The sequence below is a fragment of the Anas platyrhynchos genome, chromosome 1 (assembly GCF_047663525.1).
Source record: "Anas platyrhynchos isolate ZD024472 breed Pekin duck chromosome 1, IASCAAS_PekinDuck_T2T, whole genome shotgun sequence".
NCBI lineage: Eukaryota > Metazoa > Chordata > Aves > Anseriformes > Anatidae > Anas > Anas platyrhynchos.
The window spans coordinates 128,288,590-128,308,843 of NC_092587.1; the positions used below are offsets into that span (position 1 = coordinate 128,288,590).

General features: G+C 39.4%; 1 long non-coding RNA gene across 1 annotated transcript; it reads right to left on the reverse strand.

The window, feature by feature from the left end:
• Positions 1-3,914: 3,914 nt before the first annotated feature.
• LOC110351753 (uncharacterized) lies at positions 3,915-11,443 on the reverse strand. Its single transcript, XR_002399556.4, has 3 exons — positions 11,292-11,443; positions 11,089-11,145; positions 3,915-4,965 (listed from the first exon to the last, which is right to left on the reverse strand). It is a non-coding gene; the product is annotated as an uncharacterized lncRNA (long non-coding RNA).
• Positions 11,444-20,254: the final 8,811 nt, after the last annotated feature.

Sequence of the window (20,254 nt, forward strand, 5' to 3'; positions counted from 1 at the left end):
TTCCTGTTCCAATCTCTGACAAACATGCACTGGTGCTCTGTGTCTGAGCACATCCAAGCTCTCTGCTCCACAGCAAAGGCAAGCAGCATAAGGTAGAAAGCTGGATGGAGATGAAAAACTTGCTACAGGTAGCAAATCAATTTGTCTTGTTAGCTTTGTCAAGCTTGAAAACTGATGTGCTTTTCTCATCTTTCCCTCAGTACCTTTATTCTCCCAATTTTGACCACTAAAGATTTCAAGCTTTTGGGGGCAGGGATTATTTCTTATTGGTAGAGGTGTCAAGACATCTCAGCAGAGAGGCAACAAATGAACAAATGAGGCACTTTGTTAGCAGAAAATAGGAAAGAACTTCTAGTCCCATAAAGGTTATGAGGTCAAAATATAGCCTAAATTGCAATATGTTCCTTTATTCTTCAGGTTAGACATTACATCACCCACAGTATTTTGAAGTTTGTTCTGGAACAAATGACTGGGCTGGCACATGTTGTTAGCCTAAAATCCAATTTCTAGGTTAGTTCTTGCTTATTCTAAACAGAATGTATCCAGTCTTACAGCTTCTCTGAAATCCTGTCTCATGCAAAAGAGCAAATTAGAGAGCTGTACGGTCGTGTGTGGGTGTAGTGGAGGAGGTAGAGAAGAGAATGGATTTGTGTTTACTTCATATCCCCAAATGCTCAATTAATTGCTTTCCTTTCTCCCTCCCTCTTTGCCCATGATGACAGCAAAATCAGCTCTTGTCTACTGTTATAAATTGCCCCTCTGCCAAATAAACACATGGTTATAGAATCAGATAGCTTTAATGACAGAAAGTCAACGAAGTCTTAAAAAATAAAACTTCTTCTAAAACACAGAAGAAAAGGGTGTTAGGTTTCCTGGTTTTGATATCAGCATGGATATTCAGCTTTTCACCTGTCAGATACAATGAGGACGGGCCTTCTGCCTGATGTGCTGGAGCAGAGGGAGGGAGGAAGATGCTCTCAGACTCTGAAACCTCTTCCCTGATGGAGGTGCCACTACTCTGTTGGGCTAATGCCTCTCACTAAATTGTTGAGAAATGAAACAAAACAAATTCTCCCATCCCTGAATTATGTTAAAGCTAGAGGTCAGATGCAAACATAAATTGAAATACTCAGTTGGATGTGGCCAGGCGTGTGACACTGCCACAGTGTTTGTAAGCTTCTGATTAATAAGATGGCACAATTATCTCATTTACATATGTGAATCTGGACAAGAGTGCTTTTTAACAAAATCTCTGAGAGCCCTGGTGGTGCCTAAACATTTGGCTCTTCCCTAGAAAGCCACCTGGGTCCATCCGCAGCCACAGCTTGTGCAGACCCACGCTTCCCACCTGCCTGCTAAGAGCCTGTGCTCCTGGGTGCTCCCCGTGCCTGCAGGCAGCCTTCTCCTCCCTTCTCCCAGTGCTGCAAGAAAACTGCATGAACCTTGAAACGCTTTGACCAGGGTTGTACATGATGCCTGCAACAAGGTACTTTTCTGGCACTAGCTGCCAGCTGATAAGAGACGTTCCCTCCCATGCCAGGGTGATTTTCAGAAGTTGTTCAGAACCAATATGTGGAAAAGTTGCAGCTTGTGTGAGTTTTAGGGTGTCTCACTGTTACAGGTGTGAAATACATACATGTTTTTGATTTGGCAGACACTTCATTAAAAACTTTTCATTGTTGTATGTAAGGGAGGAAGTTCTCTTTGCAAGAAACTTATTTTTCCTAACCCTCATCCCATCAGTTTGTTGAATGAACCCCAGAGCTTCTATTTACTTATTTGTACTTGCAGAATACAAAAGCCCTACTTTTACAATGGATGCATTTCCTTCTTTTTCACCCTCATTCTCTCTCCCTGAAAGTCAATGTTCCTCCCAAAAGTAATTTGCTTTGCTGTAAATTTAGAGTGTGTTCGATAGTTATTGAAGTAGAGGATTAATGGATCTGTCTAGAGGCAGGCAAAGACAACCAGCAAATCTCACCCCTCAGCTCTTGAAATACTGTGCAACTCTTGATAGGTTATTTCACTCTTAGGTCTCTCTTTTCAATAAAAAGTATTTGCCAGTTCTCACAGTCATCCTGTCTGTTTCATGACTAAGAAGACCATACACAAGCAGAGGAACCAGCTGTGCATATGCCTGGAAGAAATTTTCCCAACTAACAGACCTACTGAGAAACATTACAGCACTTGAGCAAAATTGCTTTTCCAGAAAAATCCACATTAGCAATGCTTTTTTTTTTTTTTTTAACATCTGCACAGAACATGTGCAAATGTAAACAGTCCCTCCTGTTTTCTACAAGCTCATGACAGACATCATGCCAGTTGATCAGGTAGTCCTGCACTTGAATTGTAAAAATATAGCTGTAACTAAGGGTTTGGTTTATTTATTTATTTATTTATTTATTTATTTATTTATTTATTTATTTATTATGTTCTGGCACCCCTTCAACCACAAAAAGACTATCCTGTTTTACATCCCATCTCTTTGATAAACAGCCTCTATTATGTATGAGATTTTAGCAAGATGGATGAGTGCCAGTTGGCATAACTTCCTATTGTAATGACAAGCACCTTCTCCACCAGTCAACAGCAGCTGAGCATGTTGATTTACATGCCCTTTGCACTGCAGATGAAGCTGCCTGACAGATTTTTATGGGGGAAGGAAGAGAAAATGACAGATGCTCCAAGCCGCACCCGTTGTTGTCACATAGGGGTGAGTTTTCCGGTGTGTGCATCACTTACAACTGGAGTCAGGGCTTCCCAAAGGAGCTCAGCTGTTACACAGGCTGTTATTTAGAAGAGCTCTGAGCTCATCAGGCATTGAGTACTTGAGAAGTCAAGTTCACATGTGTAACAACTCTTCTTTTTTGGTCCCAATTCACCCACGTATCATTCCAATGTCAATTTAATCTAACCACTGAGTCTGAAGGAATTAAACTAGCATGGGGCCAGAGTGAATATATGCTGTCTCTTTTTGTTAGAGAAACAAGAGTTTGTTTCAGGTGTTACTCTCCTTGTGTTAATACGGTACGTGCTGAATAAAGAGCCATTTCAACTGACACAGCTCAGTGAAAGTGCTGTGGGCAATGCAAATAAACAAGCATGCTATAAAGGGGGAAGCTCAAGGGTCAGTCTCTCAGCCTCCTGAGGCCATGTCTGCATGCTTTGATCATGCTTTTGCTTCCAGTAACTCAGGTGAGATGTGGTGAGGCACCCACACCACTTAGAAGCTGGTTTCTGGACATACTGTGTTGTGTGAGTATATAAGGGTGAGAGTCTGGGTCCAGCTAAGAGCAATGGATGTGCTCAGACACTTCCCTCCCTACCTTGGAGTATCAAGAGCCAGAGCACAGAGGATGCCTTGCATGAGATATAGGTAGTAGGCAAGACTGGCATGGAGAAAGGGGTGGGATACTTTTTGCCCACAAGTCAAAACCATTCTGGCTGTCTGGGCAGTATGAATTAGTATTAAAGCTTAGAGATTCATCTTGCTGATGGAGTTTCAGCAGTCAAAAACAGGAATGATGTATGAATGACTCAATCCAGACTCCTCCACTGGCTAGTGGAAAGAAACAAACATTTCCAGGCTGGATTCATTCGTTGATCAGAGGTGAATCATGCCATAGAGTTCCCACTCTCTTCATTGACCGCACTGGGAACCCAGGATGACAATTCCAGTGCAGATATCTATAATGTGAATACCCACCTCTAGTGAGATGAATCTCAGTTACTGTCAGTTCCCAGTACTTAAAGAGGAGAAAGTGGCTTAAAAGAGAAAAATACTCAATGATTTCCAAGATGAGACTTTCCCTCTTTGTATATCTGTGGTAACCTTGTTAAGTCATGTTTAGTGAGATGACCAGGGAGGTATTCCTACAAAGAGTTGCACTGAGACTGTAGTTGAGGAGAACATAGTAAGGAAAGACAAGTAACAGAAATCTATTGAACTTTTCATTATTTATGCTGGGTCAGGTATTTGCCAGCAAGGAGAGGGCTATGAAAGGTATGGAGATTTTCATTATTTAAAACAAACCAAAACAGGGAACGGGAAATAAGAAACAGATGAATTGTGATTAATCACAAATTAGCCAGCTTTGATTCCTGAGTTGAGTTGAACCATTTTCTAAGGCCAAGTGTAGCAGCAAACATTTCCACTGAGCTGATGCTGAACATGGTTTATAGTCTAAACATGAAAAGGAAAAATGTCTTTCAGCATTGTTACTCTTCAGCAGATATATTTTCAAAGACACAATAGTCAGATGCTGATTAACTATGCTTACTGACCAGATGAGCAAGGATTAGATGTTTGTTCACCTGCATCACAATCTGTGCTGCTTTCAGTACAAAAAAGTGTCAGTGCTGCTACTCACACCAGTTAAGGAAGACCATTAGTAGCTGGAGTTTCATTTTGAGCAATTGAAAAGTAGGAAGTTTTTAGTAAAAAATATTGTAACCTGATCCTTTGTTATTCATTAAGAATGCAGTTCTTGGCAAAATAGTCTTATTGTGCACCATCAGAAACCACTCCATTTGCTCTCTAAAAGGTTTTCAGAAAGGCATACAGCATTAGGTAAAGGAGGAAATAATGCACTGCTCTCCCACTGCCTGTGTACTGGTGCTAATCACTGCACTATTACATAAGTAAGTGAACAACCTGGGGATAAAACAGACGGTATGCTGCACTTTAGCTAGAGCCAGAAAGAAAGGCAAATGACAGCTACAAGGGAGGAATTTAACAGTGTCTCCAGGAAGGTGGGATCAATATGGTCAGGCACAAGCACAATGTTGAAACTGTGGTCAAATAAGTGACAGTCTTCAGGTGCTTGTGGGGTGATACAAATAGAAACTGAAGCTCATCAAGGTCATATTTTGAGGCTTTGATAATGCTCTCTTAGAAGAGCACGTATGAACTTTTTGAGGATCTGGATATCAATCTTCATCATGACATGCTGAGGCAGGTTCTTGCTGAAAAAAAAGAAGCATTGTCATCATGCTGTTCATGGGAGTGATGGAAGATTGGAAAAAGGGGAAATTACTGGAGACAATGGTAATAAAATAACATTAATGCCATTAATGCCATCTCAGAAACAGAGAGCTTTATCAGGTATTCCCAAAATAAAATGATGCAAGGTATTGGCCAATATTCATGGAAGTAATTACTAATATTATTGGCATAAATGCTTCTGGGCTCACATAGGATGTTGCAAAGTTTGTAAGTGCTGCAGTCTGCATCTGCACAATCTTTCCTGTGTGAATATTTCTTTGCTGAGAGTTTTTAATGTGGCTGTTTAATACAGCTTTTGACATGTGCAAAACATTATTTACCTATGTGAAGAAGCTGCAATTAATACTAATAGACTTTTTCTTGTTACAAGAACTCTACATCTTCTAATCAGAACTGGTGCTGGGAGGATCAGATCTTTCCCTAAGGAATATAAGGAAACAGTAACTGTGTGGTAGTAGAAGCCAGCATATAAACTGCACACAGCTCCAGTGTACTAAACTTGCAAAGAGGAGTAGAAAGGCAATGTCTGAAGAAAACAGCAATGTTTTTAAGGCTTAGCATATTCCTCTCCTTGATTTTTTTTTTAAGTAGTTAAACACTTGTTTCTTCCAATCTATGTGCCTTGACTGCATGCTAATTTTGTTACAACTTCTTTCCTAACTGCCCTTTTCTCTCTTTCTCTCTCTTTTTTATTTATTTATTTATTTTTTTTCCCCCTGGGTTTCTTATCTTCATTTCTGCTTTGGCCATCTCAGCTGTGGGAACTTCAGTTCCTTTAGCAAGATGAACCAGCTGCTTGGGTTCATTCAGACAACCTCTGCTGGTTCTGGGCACTCTCTCCCACTTTCTGATGATAATCACTTTGAAATCCATGATGGCATCATAGCTCAGTCCCTATTTAGCTTGGAGGCTGGAGATTGACCCTAATCCACTGCTGCCTCATCTACCCTTGCTTTTTGTTTGCTGATTCCACTTATGCAGAACTCCTCCCCATCACCTGATTCTCCTCCAGACCCACTGTTTCAATTATCTGTTTCTGCAAGAGCATGATACATCAGTCTCAGTTAACTTTGATTCTTGAACTGCAGCTTTTTTTATTAAAGGCTTTGTGGCTCAGTTTCTACAGTTTGGAAAAGAGCAATGTTTTGATCTTGAGATTTTCTGTATTAATGCTATAAAATAAAATACTTAGGGGAAAGATATAGAGAGTTGGAGGCAACTGAACTGCTCCCTTAAAACTGCTCACCTTTTCTGCCCTGTGTGGAAGGTAGGTGTTCCTTTCTAGTTGTGCTGACAACTTCTGATAAATATTTTACACGTTTTTACTCCCAAATCCAGGAACAGAACACAAAAATTTCTTATCTGTGAAAGTGACCAGGAAGTTTAATTCTACTCCATGACTGCAACGTCTATAATAAGATCAGGGAAGACATAAGATTTTACAGGAAATGCAGGATAAATCAATCTGGTGTACATGTTAGTGTCCACTGTAATGTGTGGGGTACTTTACAGCCCTAAGTAGGTTGCTGTAAACAATAACAAAACTCACATCGACTACCACATAGATAGCATTGTACCCACTGTTTCACACCTGAACTTTGTGGTTGACTTTACTCCTTCTAATTTTCTTTTTAATTATTATTATTGATTGATTGGAAACTTGGTAAGGAAGAGGCATTGCAATGGCCAGAAGAAACTGCTGCTATTATTTTTATCTAACTCTTCTTTAATGTATTGGAATGAACAAGACAGTTTTTTTAGATCTGCAGCTTAAAGGAAAGATGTATAAAATATGACTTCTTCATAAAATACTATCACTTCTGCTGTGTCAAATACGTGCCAAAAAGATAAGTACAATGAGAGGTATAGAGATTTGAAACTGGCATCAGAAATCCTGAAGAGGCAGTAGAAGATGAAAGAGGAGGGCAAGAGTTTGCCTGGAAGAAATGCATGGTGAAGTGAAGAGAGCAGCATGGAGGCTGAAGTAGAAAAGTATCTATAAGAGGTTTCGAAAGGTTTCATTTCATTTATTTATATATTTTCTTTTCTGATTGACTTGATATGGACTTTGTTCTGAAGGGACAAGTGGTTAGATATTGACTTATGGGACAGACACACTGAACTTCGCTAGAAGTAAGCACTAAACCAAAACCTGCCTCATGATTATCCCTGTTCGGGGGCAGCTCCTCAGGCCCCTAGTCAGAGAGATCTGATACTGTGCTTCCCAAGAAGAGGAAATAATTATCTTTTTTTTTTTTTTTTTTTTTTTTTCATTCTGCCCGGTGTCTGATTAGCTAGCTGCACCACAAAAGACACCATGCGATCTGTTTCTTTGAGGACATGCTACCTCCCTTTAACTCCCTTTTCCCCTTCCAGATTTGGATCTCAGATGATTTTCTGGAAGGCTGACTTTCTGAAGCCAGCTGATTTTGCTTTGTTTTTTCCTTTCTTAAGAAATGTGAATTCTGTCATGCCACCCTATCCTCAGTTGTTCTTTGCCTCCCCATTCTAGTCCCAATGTTAGTGCTTCTTGCAGTGTTTTCTTTTCCACTCTTTTCTCAGCTTTCTGCATCCAAAAATTGTTAAACCTGTAACCAACAGAGAGCAGCTGGGTTGTCTGTGACTCACTGTATTCTTTTTCTGGACGCGGGATTCACCAAAGTTTTATTATGGAGCTGTAGCCTCTTTCTGGAAGACAAAGCTGAGAATCTCCATCTCTGTTTGCACTGATGGTATGTTAAAACACAGCTTTGCTCTACTGCATATTATTGCCTCCTTCTTTGTTCCTAACTGCATTTCAGACAGCAGAACTAGCCAGCTTTTCATAACTTTATTAAACTTCAAACCAAATTATCATCTTTGCTCATTTTCCATTTTACCGTCATAGCTTATGAATAATGAAAGAGCTTCATTGCTACTGATTTCTTTGATATTATTCAGAAAGCGCTGCAATATGATCCTCCTGATGGCATGTAAAACATTGCTTTTGGGCTACCATCACCCCCCTGAACCAGCCAATTAAATACATTGTGCCAGTTAACATGATTGTGGTGGTGACTCTTTCAGTACAAGAAATCTACTGTTTAGTAACTCATTCATTCAGGGGCCTGCCAGCACAGAGAACCTGTCCAGAAACCCACTGGATGTAAGAAATTACTGGCACAGCAAAGCCCACAGACAGCTTGTAAGGAGAGCAGGTCAGTGTTCCTAGAATTGTTTAAAGGACTACAGATAACATATGTATGTATGTATGTATGACATTTTATGTTGGCTCACCATCTCAAAGTTCAAGACTAGCCAAGGTGCAAGAGCTGGCCAGGAGTTCTGACAAATGTGAGAGAGAAAAGGGGCTTCCTTTCCTCATGAAACTAGAAGAGGTTATATTTGCCAGGCACAGCTGAAGACTAACAGGTTCCATAAAGAGTCAAACTAACCAAGATTAAGGACTTCAGAAAAGCTTAACGCTTTCCACATTAACGTCTGATGCATCTCGGAGGGTGTGTAAGCACTGGGAATAGGTGAACACTCAGTATCCTGAAGGTGTTCAGGGGAGGAAGGGCACGATTTTCACAATGCTTTGACATGTCAGTCTTGTTTTCCATGAGTCTTTTTGGGAAGGTTGAAAAATAGAAACTCAAATATTTAGACCACTAACATGTGCTTTGGAAATGGGGAGTAGAGGCATGTACAGAAATTGATTAAATTTTACCTGTATATCTCATTAACTAGAGCATTTTGTTAGATTAGAATTTATTGTTGAGGTTGAACTATGTTTCTGTAGTTCTGTTCTTAGTGATGTATTCTTGCAAGACTGCAGTCTTGGGCTGAAAACCATCAAATATTTATCAAGAAATTATCACTCAAGCACTCTAGCTGCAGTGTGCTGCATATGATATTGGTGGACAGTAAGATTTTGAGTGAATCAGTCAATAGCAAATACAAAAGCTGCTTTCCAGTTTGGTCCATTTAACCTCCCCTGGAGGAAACTTAGGTTGCTGGTAAAGAATTAAGCTAAACGCAGTATTCTGCAAGATCTACCCCTCTGCTTTTACTATCCTTGGAAAAGAAGGGAAAGGTAAACATTTTATATTGAAAATCTAACAGGTTGTTGTGAAATTTTATACCTCTTAACTCTAACCACTTCTAAGCTGTCATTGCTATTTTCAAGCTCTTTTTTCCCCCCTCAAAGTTGTTAAATGATTGTATGAGGATTACACTGGGGAAAAAGATGGATTACAATTATTCTGTCTTGAGGGCTCCAATGGGATTTTGAGGGAATTTATTCAACAAAAAATACACAGAGCAAATTTGCAGGGCCAGTGGAGAGGAATAATAGTCTTGTACTCTGCCTGTCTGTATCATCATTATTCTTAATGGTCTGCACATGCATTTCTAAGATACGCTGTACCTAAAAGTGGATGAGTAGCTGCTCTGAGGGACTCAATGCATTTGTAGTCAATGCTGCTCTTTTGCTTGATACAGAATGCAAACTCGAAGGAAGCTCATGCCATAGGTCTGTCATTTTTTCTCAAACAGTCTCAGGTGCTGTAGGTATGCCCTTCAGTGTTCTCCTTTCTTTTTCTTTGTTGATCTGTTAAGGGCTTCCATGAAATGTTGAAACCCAGTCTGACTTCTATTGCAACTGAAGAGAACTGCTGTGTGAGTTGCTTTCTTTCTGCCTGTGACTGTCAAAAGAAGTTTTTTTTTTTGTTTGCTTGTTTTTTCTCCTGTAAGTTGTTTATGGTGCTCATCTGCCATTTTCACCGTAACTTTGGAGTTGGTTGCCCCCCACCTTATAAGTGTCATCACTTACTTCATAGCATTTTGCACAATAAATTAAGATGTCTATGTCGATTGTGTTGAGTTACATATAGTCAAATGCGCACAATTCTTTACTGTGCACACAGTATTCTCACTGTGTTCTTTAATTTAGAAGGCTGCTCTATATTCCCACTTTTGTAATAACGAATGTCTTTACTTCTAATAGCTAGCAAAGGAAGAAGCAAAAGTTTCAAATCAGGAATGAGAACACTCTCAGCTTAGATTTTAAGGTGTATTCATATGGTCAGGAATCTTTTGCTATCCAAATACCATTAAAAAAAAAAAAATATATATATATATTGCTGCTTAATCCATACATCTCTCCTCTTAAATTTTGAAAATTTACATACAAAGAGGCTTGACCTTCATTGAGAGATTTTACACAGGAAGACTAAGCATGCTCCGGTAAGTAAACACTAAAGATAGGTGGTAAAAATAACTGAATTTGGACTGAGTTAAAGGTAACATAAATTATGTTATTATTCAAGAATAACATTTTTTAAAAATACAGATAGTTAAAATGAGTCTTCTAGAGACATAAAAGCACTGAAGAGTAAATTTGCAATTTTAGGCTCAAAATGCATATTTGTAAATTTTGTTGCAGTTATTTATGGGGCTAAACATACATTTGAAAACTTAATTTTTGGAAGTAATTTAAAAAGAAGTTAAGAAGATGTGACAACTTCTAGTAAGGATAATTTGCATTTCTATGTCTCCAAGCAACACATCCTTTGGTCATTTTGAAGAAGGGAAAATCTAAAATGACACAGTAGATGCCATTCAAAAGTCTAGTGAACACTGAGGCTTCAGATCTCATCCAAAACATTGTCATTTACTCTTACAGACTCCGTGCTGAAATTCCCACATTCAATAAACCCCCTTTTTCTTTTCTTTTTTTTTTTTTTTAATAAAATCATCATCAGTAACAAAAAAAAAAAACCAACAACACACACACAAAAAACATCAACAACAAAAAAGCCCACACCTTTTTTTCCACCGTCTAATTCCATCTGCTTCTGCTGGGCCAATTAATTCAAAGATATTAACTCTCCAAATTGTTTCTCCCCACTCCCCAGTGGTCATGTGTCAGAGTGCACTGTGGAGTTTGGTATTAGCAATTTTAGGATGTTGCTGGTTACAGAATTAAAATGATTAGGAAATGTTAGGAGCACACACCAAGGCAAGACATGGAGGGGAAAAAAAAAAGAAGAATTAAAAGATGAAGGGAAAATATTTCTTTGTCTATCACATTTGTTACTTACCAAGAAGCAGCCTGTTCGGTGACATGAAAATTACCCCCTAGGCCAGAAGTAGAAGATCTATAGCAGGAAATATATATGACATGGAGTTGTTGCTGTGATTTGCAGGTAAAAAAGTGGTGGAAGGAAAGGCAAATGAAGCATATAAGGGAGCTTTTCATAAGAAACTCAACTTCCTACATCTGTCAATGAATGATTTTACTCACCTGTTGTCTCTGATCCAACTACTATTGTGTCCTCATTTGGGTCTCGCTTTCTACCTATAAATACAGCCATTTTGGATATTCTGTCTCTTGTAAGTAAAGAGAACCTGCTTGTCTCTCCTGCAAGAGATATTGTCCACAACAGGGTTGTGGAAACAACCTGGAGGGGAAGCTGTTCACACCTGGGAACTGGAGGAAGGCCACTCTGAGCTGGTATGACTCAGAAACATCCCGCCCCCATGTGAGTTCACAAGTGGATGCAGTGAGGATCAGGACTACAGTGTCTCTGCCTTCAAAACATACCTCCATATTAGTGCATCTTCAGACAGCATAATTAATGCCATTAACTTCAAAGAAACGACTGACTGCTCTTCCTGGTGCTCTGGCTGCCTAGATGAAAGAGGTAATGCTGCGTCTGTTTCCTTCTGCACTGTGTGTACATTTCCCACTAACAAAGAACGTTAAAGCTTTATTTCCAATCAATTCCAGGTTATATCAATCACAACTAACAATACCCTGTGCCCCTATAATTAATTCAGACACATGGACTTAATTGTTTATCTTGGCAGGTTTGGTTCATTGCACAGTAACTTACAGACTGAATTTCAGAAAGCTTAAGCCTTACACTGAAGTCAGCAAGCATTGCAGTTGCTCACCACTTGCAGTGTCAGGCCATTAATGACGCCTGGATGACAAGCGCCTTCACATCATCACCACTGCCAAGAGCACTTCCTCTGTCATCCAATCCACCTTCACAAATCATTCATGATAACTGTTATGAAGACAAGGACACTGAATGAATTAGTAATCAGACACAGATTTAAAAAGCACAATCACATTTTCAACAATAAAATAACAAATCAGTGTTACACTTTTCTGGTCACTGCATAAATGTTTACCACTCTTATTTACAGCCTTTCTTTCCCTCTGTATAGCATGAGCCCATTACATCTGTAGCACTAATAAATAAAATGAAGTTCCAGTGTAAGAGAAGGTCTCAGCATGAGTCCTCTTTAGCTGGTCTATGAAATTTCATAGATCTTTATTATGCCTGAACCTTACAAAACATTTCAGCAAATCACATTTAAATTCAGAAGACAAATGGTAGTGACACGTAGCCTAACACTTGCCAGATTGCAAGCATTTACAAGGAAAAAATGTCAAGAAAACTTAAGACGCTGTCTGAAGTCAGCCCATGCAATGCATCATACCTTTTCGTTAGACTTATTTTTTCATGACTAACTTAGATTAGTTAAAATATATAAAAATGAAGCGTGGACATCTAGTCTTTGTTTCAAGCAGAAGGCTGTGCCATCACACCTTTTTCTGTGTGGAGGTGGTAAAACACTTACATATGATGTTCACTCTTACTCACAAGAGAGCTTCACTTTAAAGAGTATATATGTGCTTTATAGGTAGTTTGGTACCTAGGTGGCTCAGCATCAGCAGCAGTCCAAGTGCACTCTCCTGGTGTTGGTATTGCACTGAAGCTGAAACATACTTTTTTTCAGATGCTTCAGAGCATCTGAAAACATGCTTTCAATGCCACCTTCCAGCACTGTTCTCATTTTAATTTCTGTTACCAGTTGGTAAGTACCAATTTAATGGTACTAAGGAGCACTTGAATATTGGTCTTTCTCAGTTCATTATGCAGGATGACCAATTTTATTCATCCTTTTTGCCACGGGATTTTCCATACAGATTGTATTGGTTTGATTCTCTTCTGAAAGATCAACACATCTATCAGACACCCTGGTTTTCCATGTGCAGGCCTCTCTTGGAGAGGAATGCCCATCTCTCTTACAACTCAATGGACTTTCCTCAATGTGGGAATTTACTGAATAACCCAATGTGTTATGTTTCCCTAGTCTGTAGTGAACTCACATGGAGGCGGGATGTTTCTGAGTCATACCAGCTCAGAGTGGCCTTCCTCCGCCTCACTAACTTCTGTCTGTGATCTACCAGAAGTGACTGTGTATCTACTTGCAGATCACTGATGAGATTACTGAGTAATGGGGAAGATCTACAAGGAAGATAAATCCTTCTTCAGTGATTTCCCTGTTGGAAGAAACTTGAAATGTGTCGATGAGATAATGATTTTTCTCTTCAGCCTGTGCTTTTTTCCTTCCTATAATTCTATGCTTTTAATCAATGTCATGAGTTACTAAATCAAATACCTTTACACTCTGTAAGTCTATTATGTCAGTGCACTTACATTTAATCATTAAATATCATCTTATTTAAGAATGAAATCATATTTGCTTGACAAGATTTTTGTTATCCAGAAAATTGTGCTGAGAAACATGAACTATATTTCTATAATTTAATTATTATTATTATTTTTAAATAAAATCCTTACATTAGCTTTTATGGTATTTTACCTGCAAATTATGTCAGTCTGGGCCATGAAAAAATGCTCCATGGATGGTCCCACCCATCATTAGGCAGTTTGTTCTGCACAAGTGCTGTCCTTTTTGGTCCCAATCCCATTTATAAGGACTTAGGAATTTTGAAATATTGATTATCAATAATGTAAAAAATACTTCACCAAAAGTAGGCAAGATAGGTGGAAGAATAAATTTATCTTTTTTTTTTTTTTCTTCAGATGAAGTACAGGCAATGGAATTGATAAAATTCTGGATTGATTCTATTAGAAAATTGCAAAGAAAATTCCATAATGGAATAATTAATGAATAATATTTATTTCTATATATTTATATTTATTTTGACTCATTTATTTAGAAGTACTATTACAGCAGAATTTCTGGGAAGAGGTCCTACTTTCAGTCAAATATATATGTTACACAGTTCACACCCGTTCAAGAACTCTGCTGGCCTGCTTTTTTTCAAAGCAAGGGCTCTGGGCATTCCTGGACCTATTGGCTCTTCCACCTTTAAGTAAAAATTTCTTTTGATAAGACATCTATACAATCAAAGAATATCCCGAGTTGGAAAACTCCTGGCTTGACACAGCACCACCCAAAAATCAGACCATGTGTCTGAGAGCATTACCCAAATACTCCTTGAACTCTTGCAGGCTTGATGCTGTGACCACTGCACTGGGGAGCCTGTCCCAGTGCCCAACCACCTTTTCCCTAACACCCAGCCTGACTCTCACCTGTCCCAGCTCCATGCTGCTCCCACAGGTCCTGTCACTGTCCCCAGAGAGGCACAGAGCTCAGCACCTGCCCCTCCACTCTCCTTGTGAGGAAACTGTAGGCTGCCATGAGGCATCTTGTCCATCCACCATGAACAGTGGGTGTTTTCATCACTTACACTACACCTGGCCAATTGGCCTAGCATATGCTCTCCATAACAATCATTTTCCTTCCCTCTACTTCTTAAAGGAAGAGCCTTCTCATTTTTGTAGGTCAGTGGTAGTGTCTCTCCCTGTGAAAAAAAATATGGAGAACATATCATCAGTGAGCTTAACCTGAGCTCTGAGAAATAATTCAGATCAAATAATGAACTATTTAGAATGCACCTGTGAGATAAAGAAATAGTTGAGAAGCAGACTGTAGGATTTCATAAAGAACAAATTGTATAAAAATAATCTAATTTTCCTCTGTGGTAAAAAAGGAGATGTGGAACTAATCCATAGAACTTCATACTAGGAACTCTTTTGATCTGATCTTACATGATATTCTTATAAACCAGCAGAAGAAATACAGTCTGGATGAAATTACTGGACAGTGTATACACAACAAGGTCTGTATCTATATTAAGAATCATTGTCAAAATATAAAAAGGTAGTAAGGGATCTTACAGAGTTCCTTCTGCTCTGATTCGGCTCAGTGTTTGCATCAGTGAAGCTGCTCATAATTTATTGTCTGGATGACTGCACTCAAAGAATTGCTCAATGTCCAAGTGGAGGTCAGTGATGAGTTATGTTTCTCAGGAGCTGGGATTGCAACTGGTGCTGTTTAACATCTTTGTTGGTGATATGGACAGTGGGAGTGTACCCTCAGCAAGTTTGCAGACAATACCAAGCTGTGTGGTGGGGCTGATATGCTGAAGGGAAGGAATGTCATCCAGAGGGACCTGGACAGGCTTGAGCAGTGGGATTGTGAGAACCTCATGAAGTTCAACAAGACCAAGTGCAAGGTTCTGCACCTGAGTCAGGGAAATCCTGAGTACAAATACAGGCTCAGTGGAAAACAGATTGAGAGCAGATCTAAGGAGAAGGACTTGGGAGTGTTGGTTGCTGAGAAACTCAACGTGAACTGGCAATGTGTGCTTGTGATGTGCATCAAAAGAAGCATGACCAACAAGTCAAGGGAGGTGATTCTCCCAAGCTCTACTCCTGTGAGGCCCCAACTGGCGTACTGCATTCATCTCTGGGGCTCCCAATATATGAAGGACATGGACCTATTACAGCAAGTCCATGAACCTATTAAAGCAAGTCCAGAGGAGAGCCATGAGGATGCCTGAAGGACTGGAACACCTTTCCTACAAAGACAGAATGAGGGAGTTGTTTCTTTCAGATTGGAAAAAAGAAGGCTCCAGGGAAACCTTATACCAGTTTTCCAGTACCTAAAGGGGGCCTACAAGAAAGCTGGAGAGGGACACTTTGTCTGGGACTGTAGGGATAGGACAAGGAGTAATGGCTTTTAACTAAAAAGGGGATATTTAGATTAGATATTCAAAAGAAATTCTTTACTAAGAAGGTGGCGAGGCACTGGGACAGGTTACCCAGAGAAGCTGTGAATGAGCCATCCCTGGAAGTGTTAAAGACCAGGTTGAATGGGGCTTTGAACAACCTGGTGTAGTGGGAGGTGTCCCTGCCCATGGCAGGAGGTTTGGAACTAGGTGGTCTTTATGGTCCCTTCCAACCCAAACCATTCTGTGATTTTATGATTTAGAGATGAGCCAGGGCAGGGTTGAGAAACAGGTTTAGGTTTCAAAGTTGTCTTGACAAATTAGAGAAAAGGCGTGAAAAAATATCAGCGAGGACAACTGCAAGGGATTGACTGAAGAAAAGATTTTTCAGTTGTATAGGTACTAGCTAGTTGGGTTGCTCTTCAGAAAATGATCTGTGGGATTGCACTTTATTGCCAGCAGAACATAACGTGTACTGTTGGAGTTGGCAAAACGCCTAATGTATCAGTAAGTCCTCAGAAAGAATACCTTGTCCAGCTTTGGGCACTGTGGGTCAAGGAAAATGGAGGCCAACTGAAGAGTGTCAAAAGAAGAAGAGTGTGTCCATACTGCTGAACTCCTTTACCCTGTAAAACTGACTGTTGGCAGAGAGTTTGTTGGCCTGCGCTTACTTATCAGATATGCCCTACAGTTCTCCAGGAGAGTACTAACTAGCCCAAGTTAAGTTAAACCAAGAACTGGTCTAACAAGAAATGCACAGAAATATTCTGTAGTGTTTGACTTATAAAAATAGAAAAGGCCTATGATTTTATGACCTTCATCCCAGTCCAAAATACATGGCATCCCCTTATGAAAGAGAATGTCTGTCTTTGCTCACTGGTCAAACTGAGTCAGTAATTCAAAAGACAGCTCTTCAAAATTCATTTGGAGTCTAACATGAGAGAAGAGAGATCCCCAGATCCCCCGGGCTTTTTGTAAAGCTCCCCTTGATTTCATTTTATTTTATTTTATTTTATTTTATTATTTTATTTTATTTTATTTTATTTTATTTTATTTTATTTTATTTTATTTTATTTTATTTTATTTTATTTTATTTTTATTTTTTTGCATCACAGTCTGGGTGAGGAAAGGCTGGTTTTCTGAAAGCAGATACTCCCCATTAAGTGTTTGCTTTCAGAAAGGTCAGCAAGGGTAACCTGTGAGAGATGAAGAATCTACCCCATCAAGTGTCCTAAGTAGCTCTCAAATAGTTATGTGACATGGAGATGGTGTTTCGTGAGGTGCACATGTATTGGTCTGCTTCTTGTCCACCACTCTTGTGAGTGAGAATGTTTTTAATCTGAATGATGCAATCATTCTGTTGGCTCCCTAAGGATAACTTGTGTAGTACTCAGACTTTTTCTTCTTGTGTTGCTCAGGAAAGGTGCTTGGGTCTAGATTTGACCTTGTTCCACAAAGAGACATACAGTCCCTGAGAGGTAGCCAGATCATGAATCCCTCAGGATAGCCTCAGCTTTTCATCTCTGTTCCTTTGGATGCCTTGGAGAAGCTAGTCCAGTGTCCCACAAGAGACCGTCATCCTGGGAGCTCGGTGGAGAAAAACAACAGGACATGCTGGGAGGATTTGACCACAGTGCCTTCAAAAAGAGAAAGAAGCCCTGTCTGCTTTTTTTTTATTTAATTTATATATTTTTTAAACACACTTTTTAAAAATCAATACCACAGAGCCCACATTCAGTCTAAAAAAGTGCCATCTAACTCTGTATCTGGAAATTTTATAAAAATAGTGAACATACGAAGATATATTTCCTGAGCCAGAGATAAAATAAAGTTTACTTAGTAGTCTTGCATGGGCCTTCTCCTCACAAACTCATCTAATCAGTTTCTGAATCAATCTAAACTTCAGGCAGCCATGAGATCCTGTGGTGATTAATCCATGTTTAATTACTTACTTTACGTCTCTTACCTCCACCCCCATCTTTAAAGTTTTAATCATACTACCTGAGAATTTCATCAGTGGACCTTCAAATATTTTGTTGCAAGAAATAGTGAATGTGAGTTCCTGTTCGTTTCTACACATCATTCACAACTGTACACATCATATCTTCTCTTAGCCCTTTCTCAGCAATGAAAGCATTTTGATCTCTTTAACCGTTCCTTATATAAAAGTAATTCCATACCTTCAATTACTCTTGCCTTTCTTTGTATATTTTCTACTTCTAACCCCTTGGAGGATGAAAGAGTCAGGACAGCACATAATATTCACAACACAAACATACTTTATGAGCTGGTAAAAGGATTGGCAGAGGATTATTATTCTGCTTGTTCTCTGTTCCATTCTTCAGAATTCCTAATGCTTTATTTACCTTTTTGATGGACCCTGAACATGGCATTGAGATTTTAATGGAACTGTCAACAGTAACTCAAACATTGCTTTTTCTGCATGCTGATAGCTCATTTAGAGCCCATCACTGTTATACATGGTTAAGAACGGTTTTACCCGTGTGCAATATTTATCAGCATCTCATCTGCTATTTTTTGCCCAGTCACTCAGTATTGTGAGCCATCTGCAACTCTTCACAGTTGAATTCTATTTTATTGCCTGAAATAATAGAGTATCATCAACAAATTTCATTACCTCATTTTTCCATAAGACTTATGAACATGTGGGATAACATGAGTTCTAGCATGGATACTTTCAAAGAGCTACAAAGTGCAAAGGCTATCTATTAACTTAATGATTTAAAATATGCAATGAGGAAAATAAAATTCTTAATAAGAAAACAGTAGATGGTCTCTGTTCTTTTCCCTGTGATTATAATTTTTTTATTTTTTTTATTTTTAATTATTTTTTACTTGTCCTCAGGAGACTCAGATGGAAGAATATCTGCAGAGAAACATTGAATATTTCTAATGTTCTAAATGCCTTTTACTTTAATGACTGCTGCATAGCTGCTATTTTTGCATAATAATCTGCTCTGCTCTGTATCAAAGCAAGATCTTGTTTACCACTCAATGGGGAACTTCTGGTCTTACATGCCATATCATCCTCAGGCCTTCTCGTCATCTGATCCTTAGACAATTATTTTTGCTATTCATCCTATACTCTCCACTTGTAATTATCACAGAATGAGAAGTCTTTAAGTCATGCCTTCCCATAGTGTGTTTCAAAAGAGCATTGCAAAATCAGTTGTGCTTTCACATCGTGTCTTCTGTTTGCTCCATTAGCTCAGCTATAGCACAGATGAGAATTTTGCCATCCCCACCACTGCCCAGGATGCAAGTCAGACCTTTCTTCTAAATAGAGAAAAGGGCTGAATAATAAACATTTTTTTTTTTTCAGAAAGAACCTGTTGATAGCCTTTTTTTACAGCTAATTAGTAGTCAGAAGTTTTTTCCCTTTCCCAAGCTTCTTACATTGTGCACAGTATCTTTATGTTTAATCAAGGGATCTGGTGTGCTATCAACCATATCTCAGTTATAATATCTGCTTTGAGACTTACCCATATGCTGTTCCTTTCTTTTCCCCACCATTTGGGTCCAGACCTCAGCAATTACATTTTTTCCCAGACATGATGCCATTTCCCAGACATGGCCCCAGCTGCACCGTCAAGAAGTGACATGCTTCATTAGGCCTCTGAGACCCTCACAACGCAGAGAAGACGATGCGCTCAGTGGGAACTCCTAGCCACAAGAGCACTCGTTTTTCATTCTCCTTGGAGGGTCTGGAGGAGGACGATATACATGGTTTCATTCCTCCTCTGTTACCATTCTTCTGGTATTTACAGATTAAGAATGACTGTATTCGTATGAAGATCCTTGCCTGCAGGATTTTCCCCATCCCATTAAATGGTGCGGGAACAAAGCTTCATTAGAGCCAGGAATCTGGCTATAGTATGCAGCATGGTCTGTACCCTGTCCTCATTACTGCTCTCCAGCTACAATGGTGCCTGGGCACACATCGGGGCAGCCAGGACCCTGCATAGCAGGATGCTGGTGCCTCCTGGGGACACAATGAGAAAAGAGGACACTGGAGAAAATGAGGATCACTATGTAGCCTCCAGAGTCTGCACACGATTGACTGAGTCCTTGCATTGGCGCTGCCCTGTGTCGGTCCTATGCTTCTTTTAATTCTCTCTGTGACACTTTGGGAATTTGTATTATTTATCATCATTGATTACCCACCAAACTCTTTATATTCAGCACTTGCATCACTCAGAAGATAGAGTGTATTCCATCTGCTTACCACAGAGGAGATATGGGCTCAGGTCAAGAAGCAAGGTATTAAACTGAAGGTGTTAAGCTTGGAGGGGAAAAGGAGGAAGGGAGCTGAGCTGATTTGTGGTGTGTTCTTGGGATAAGAAATC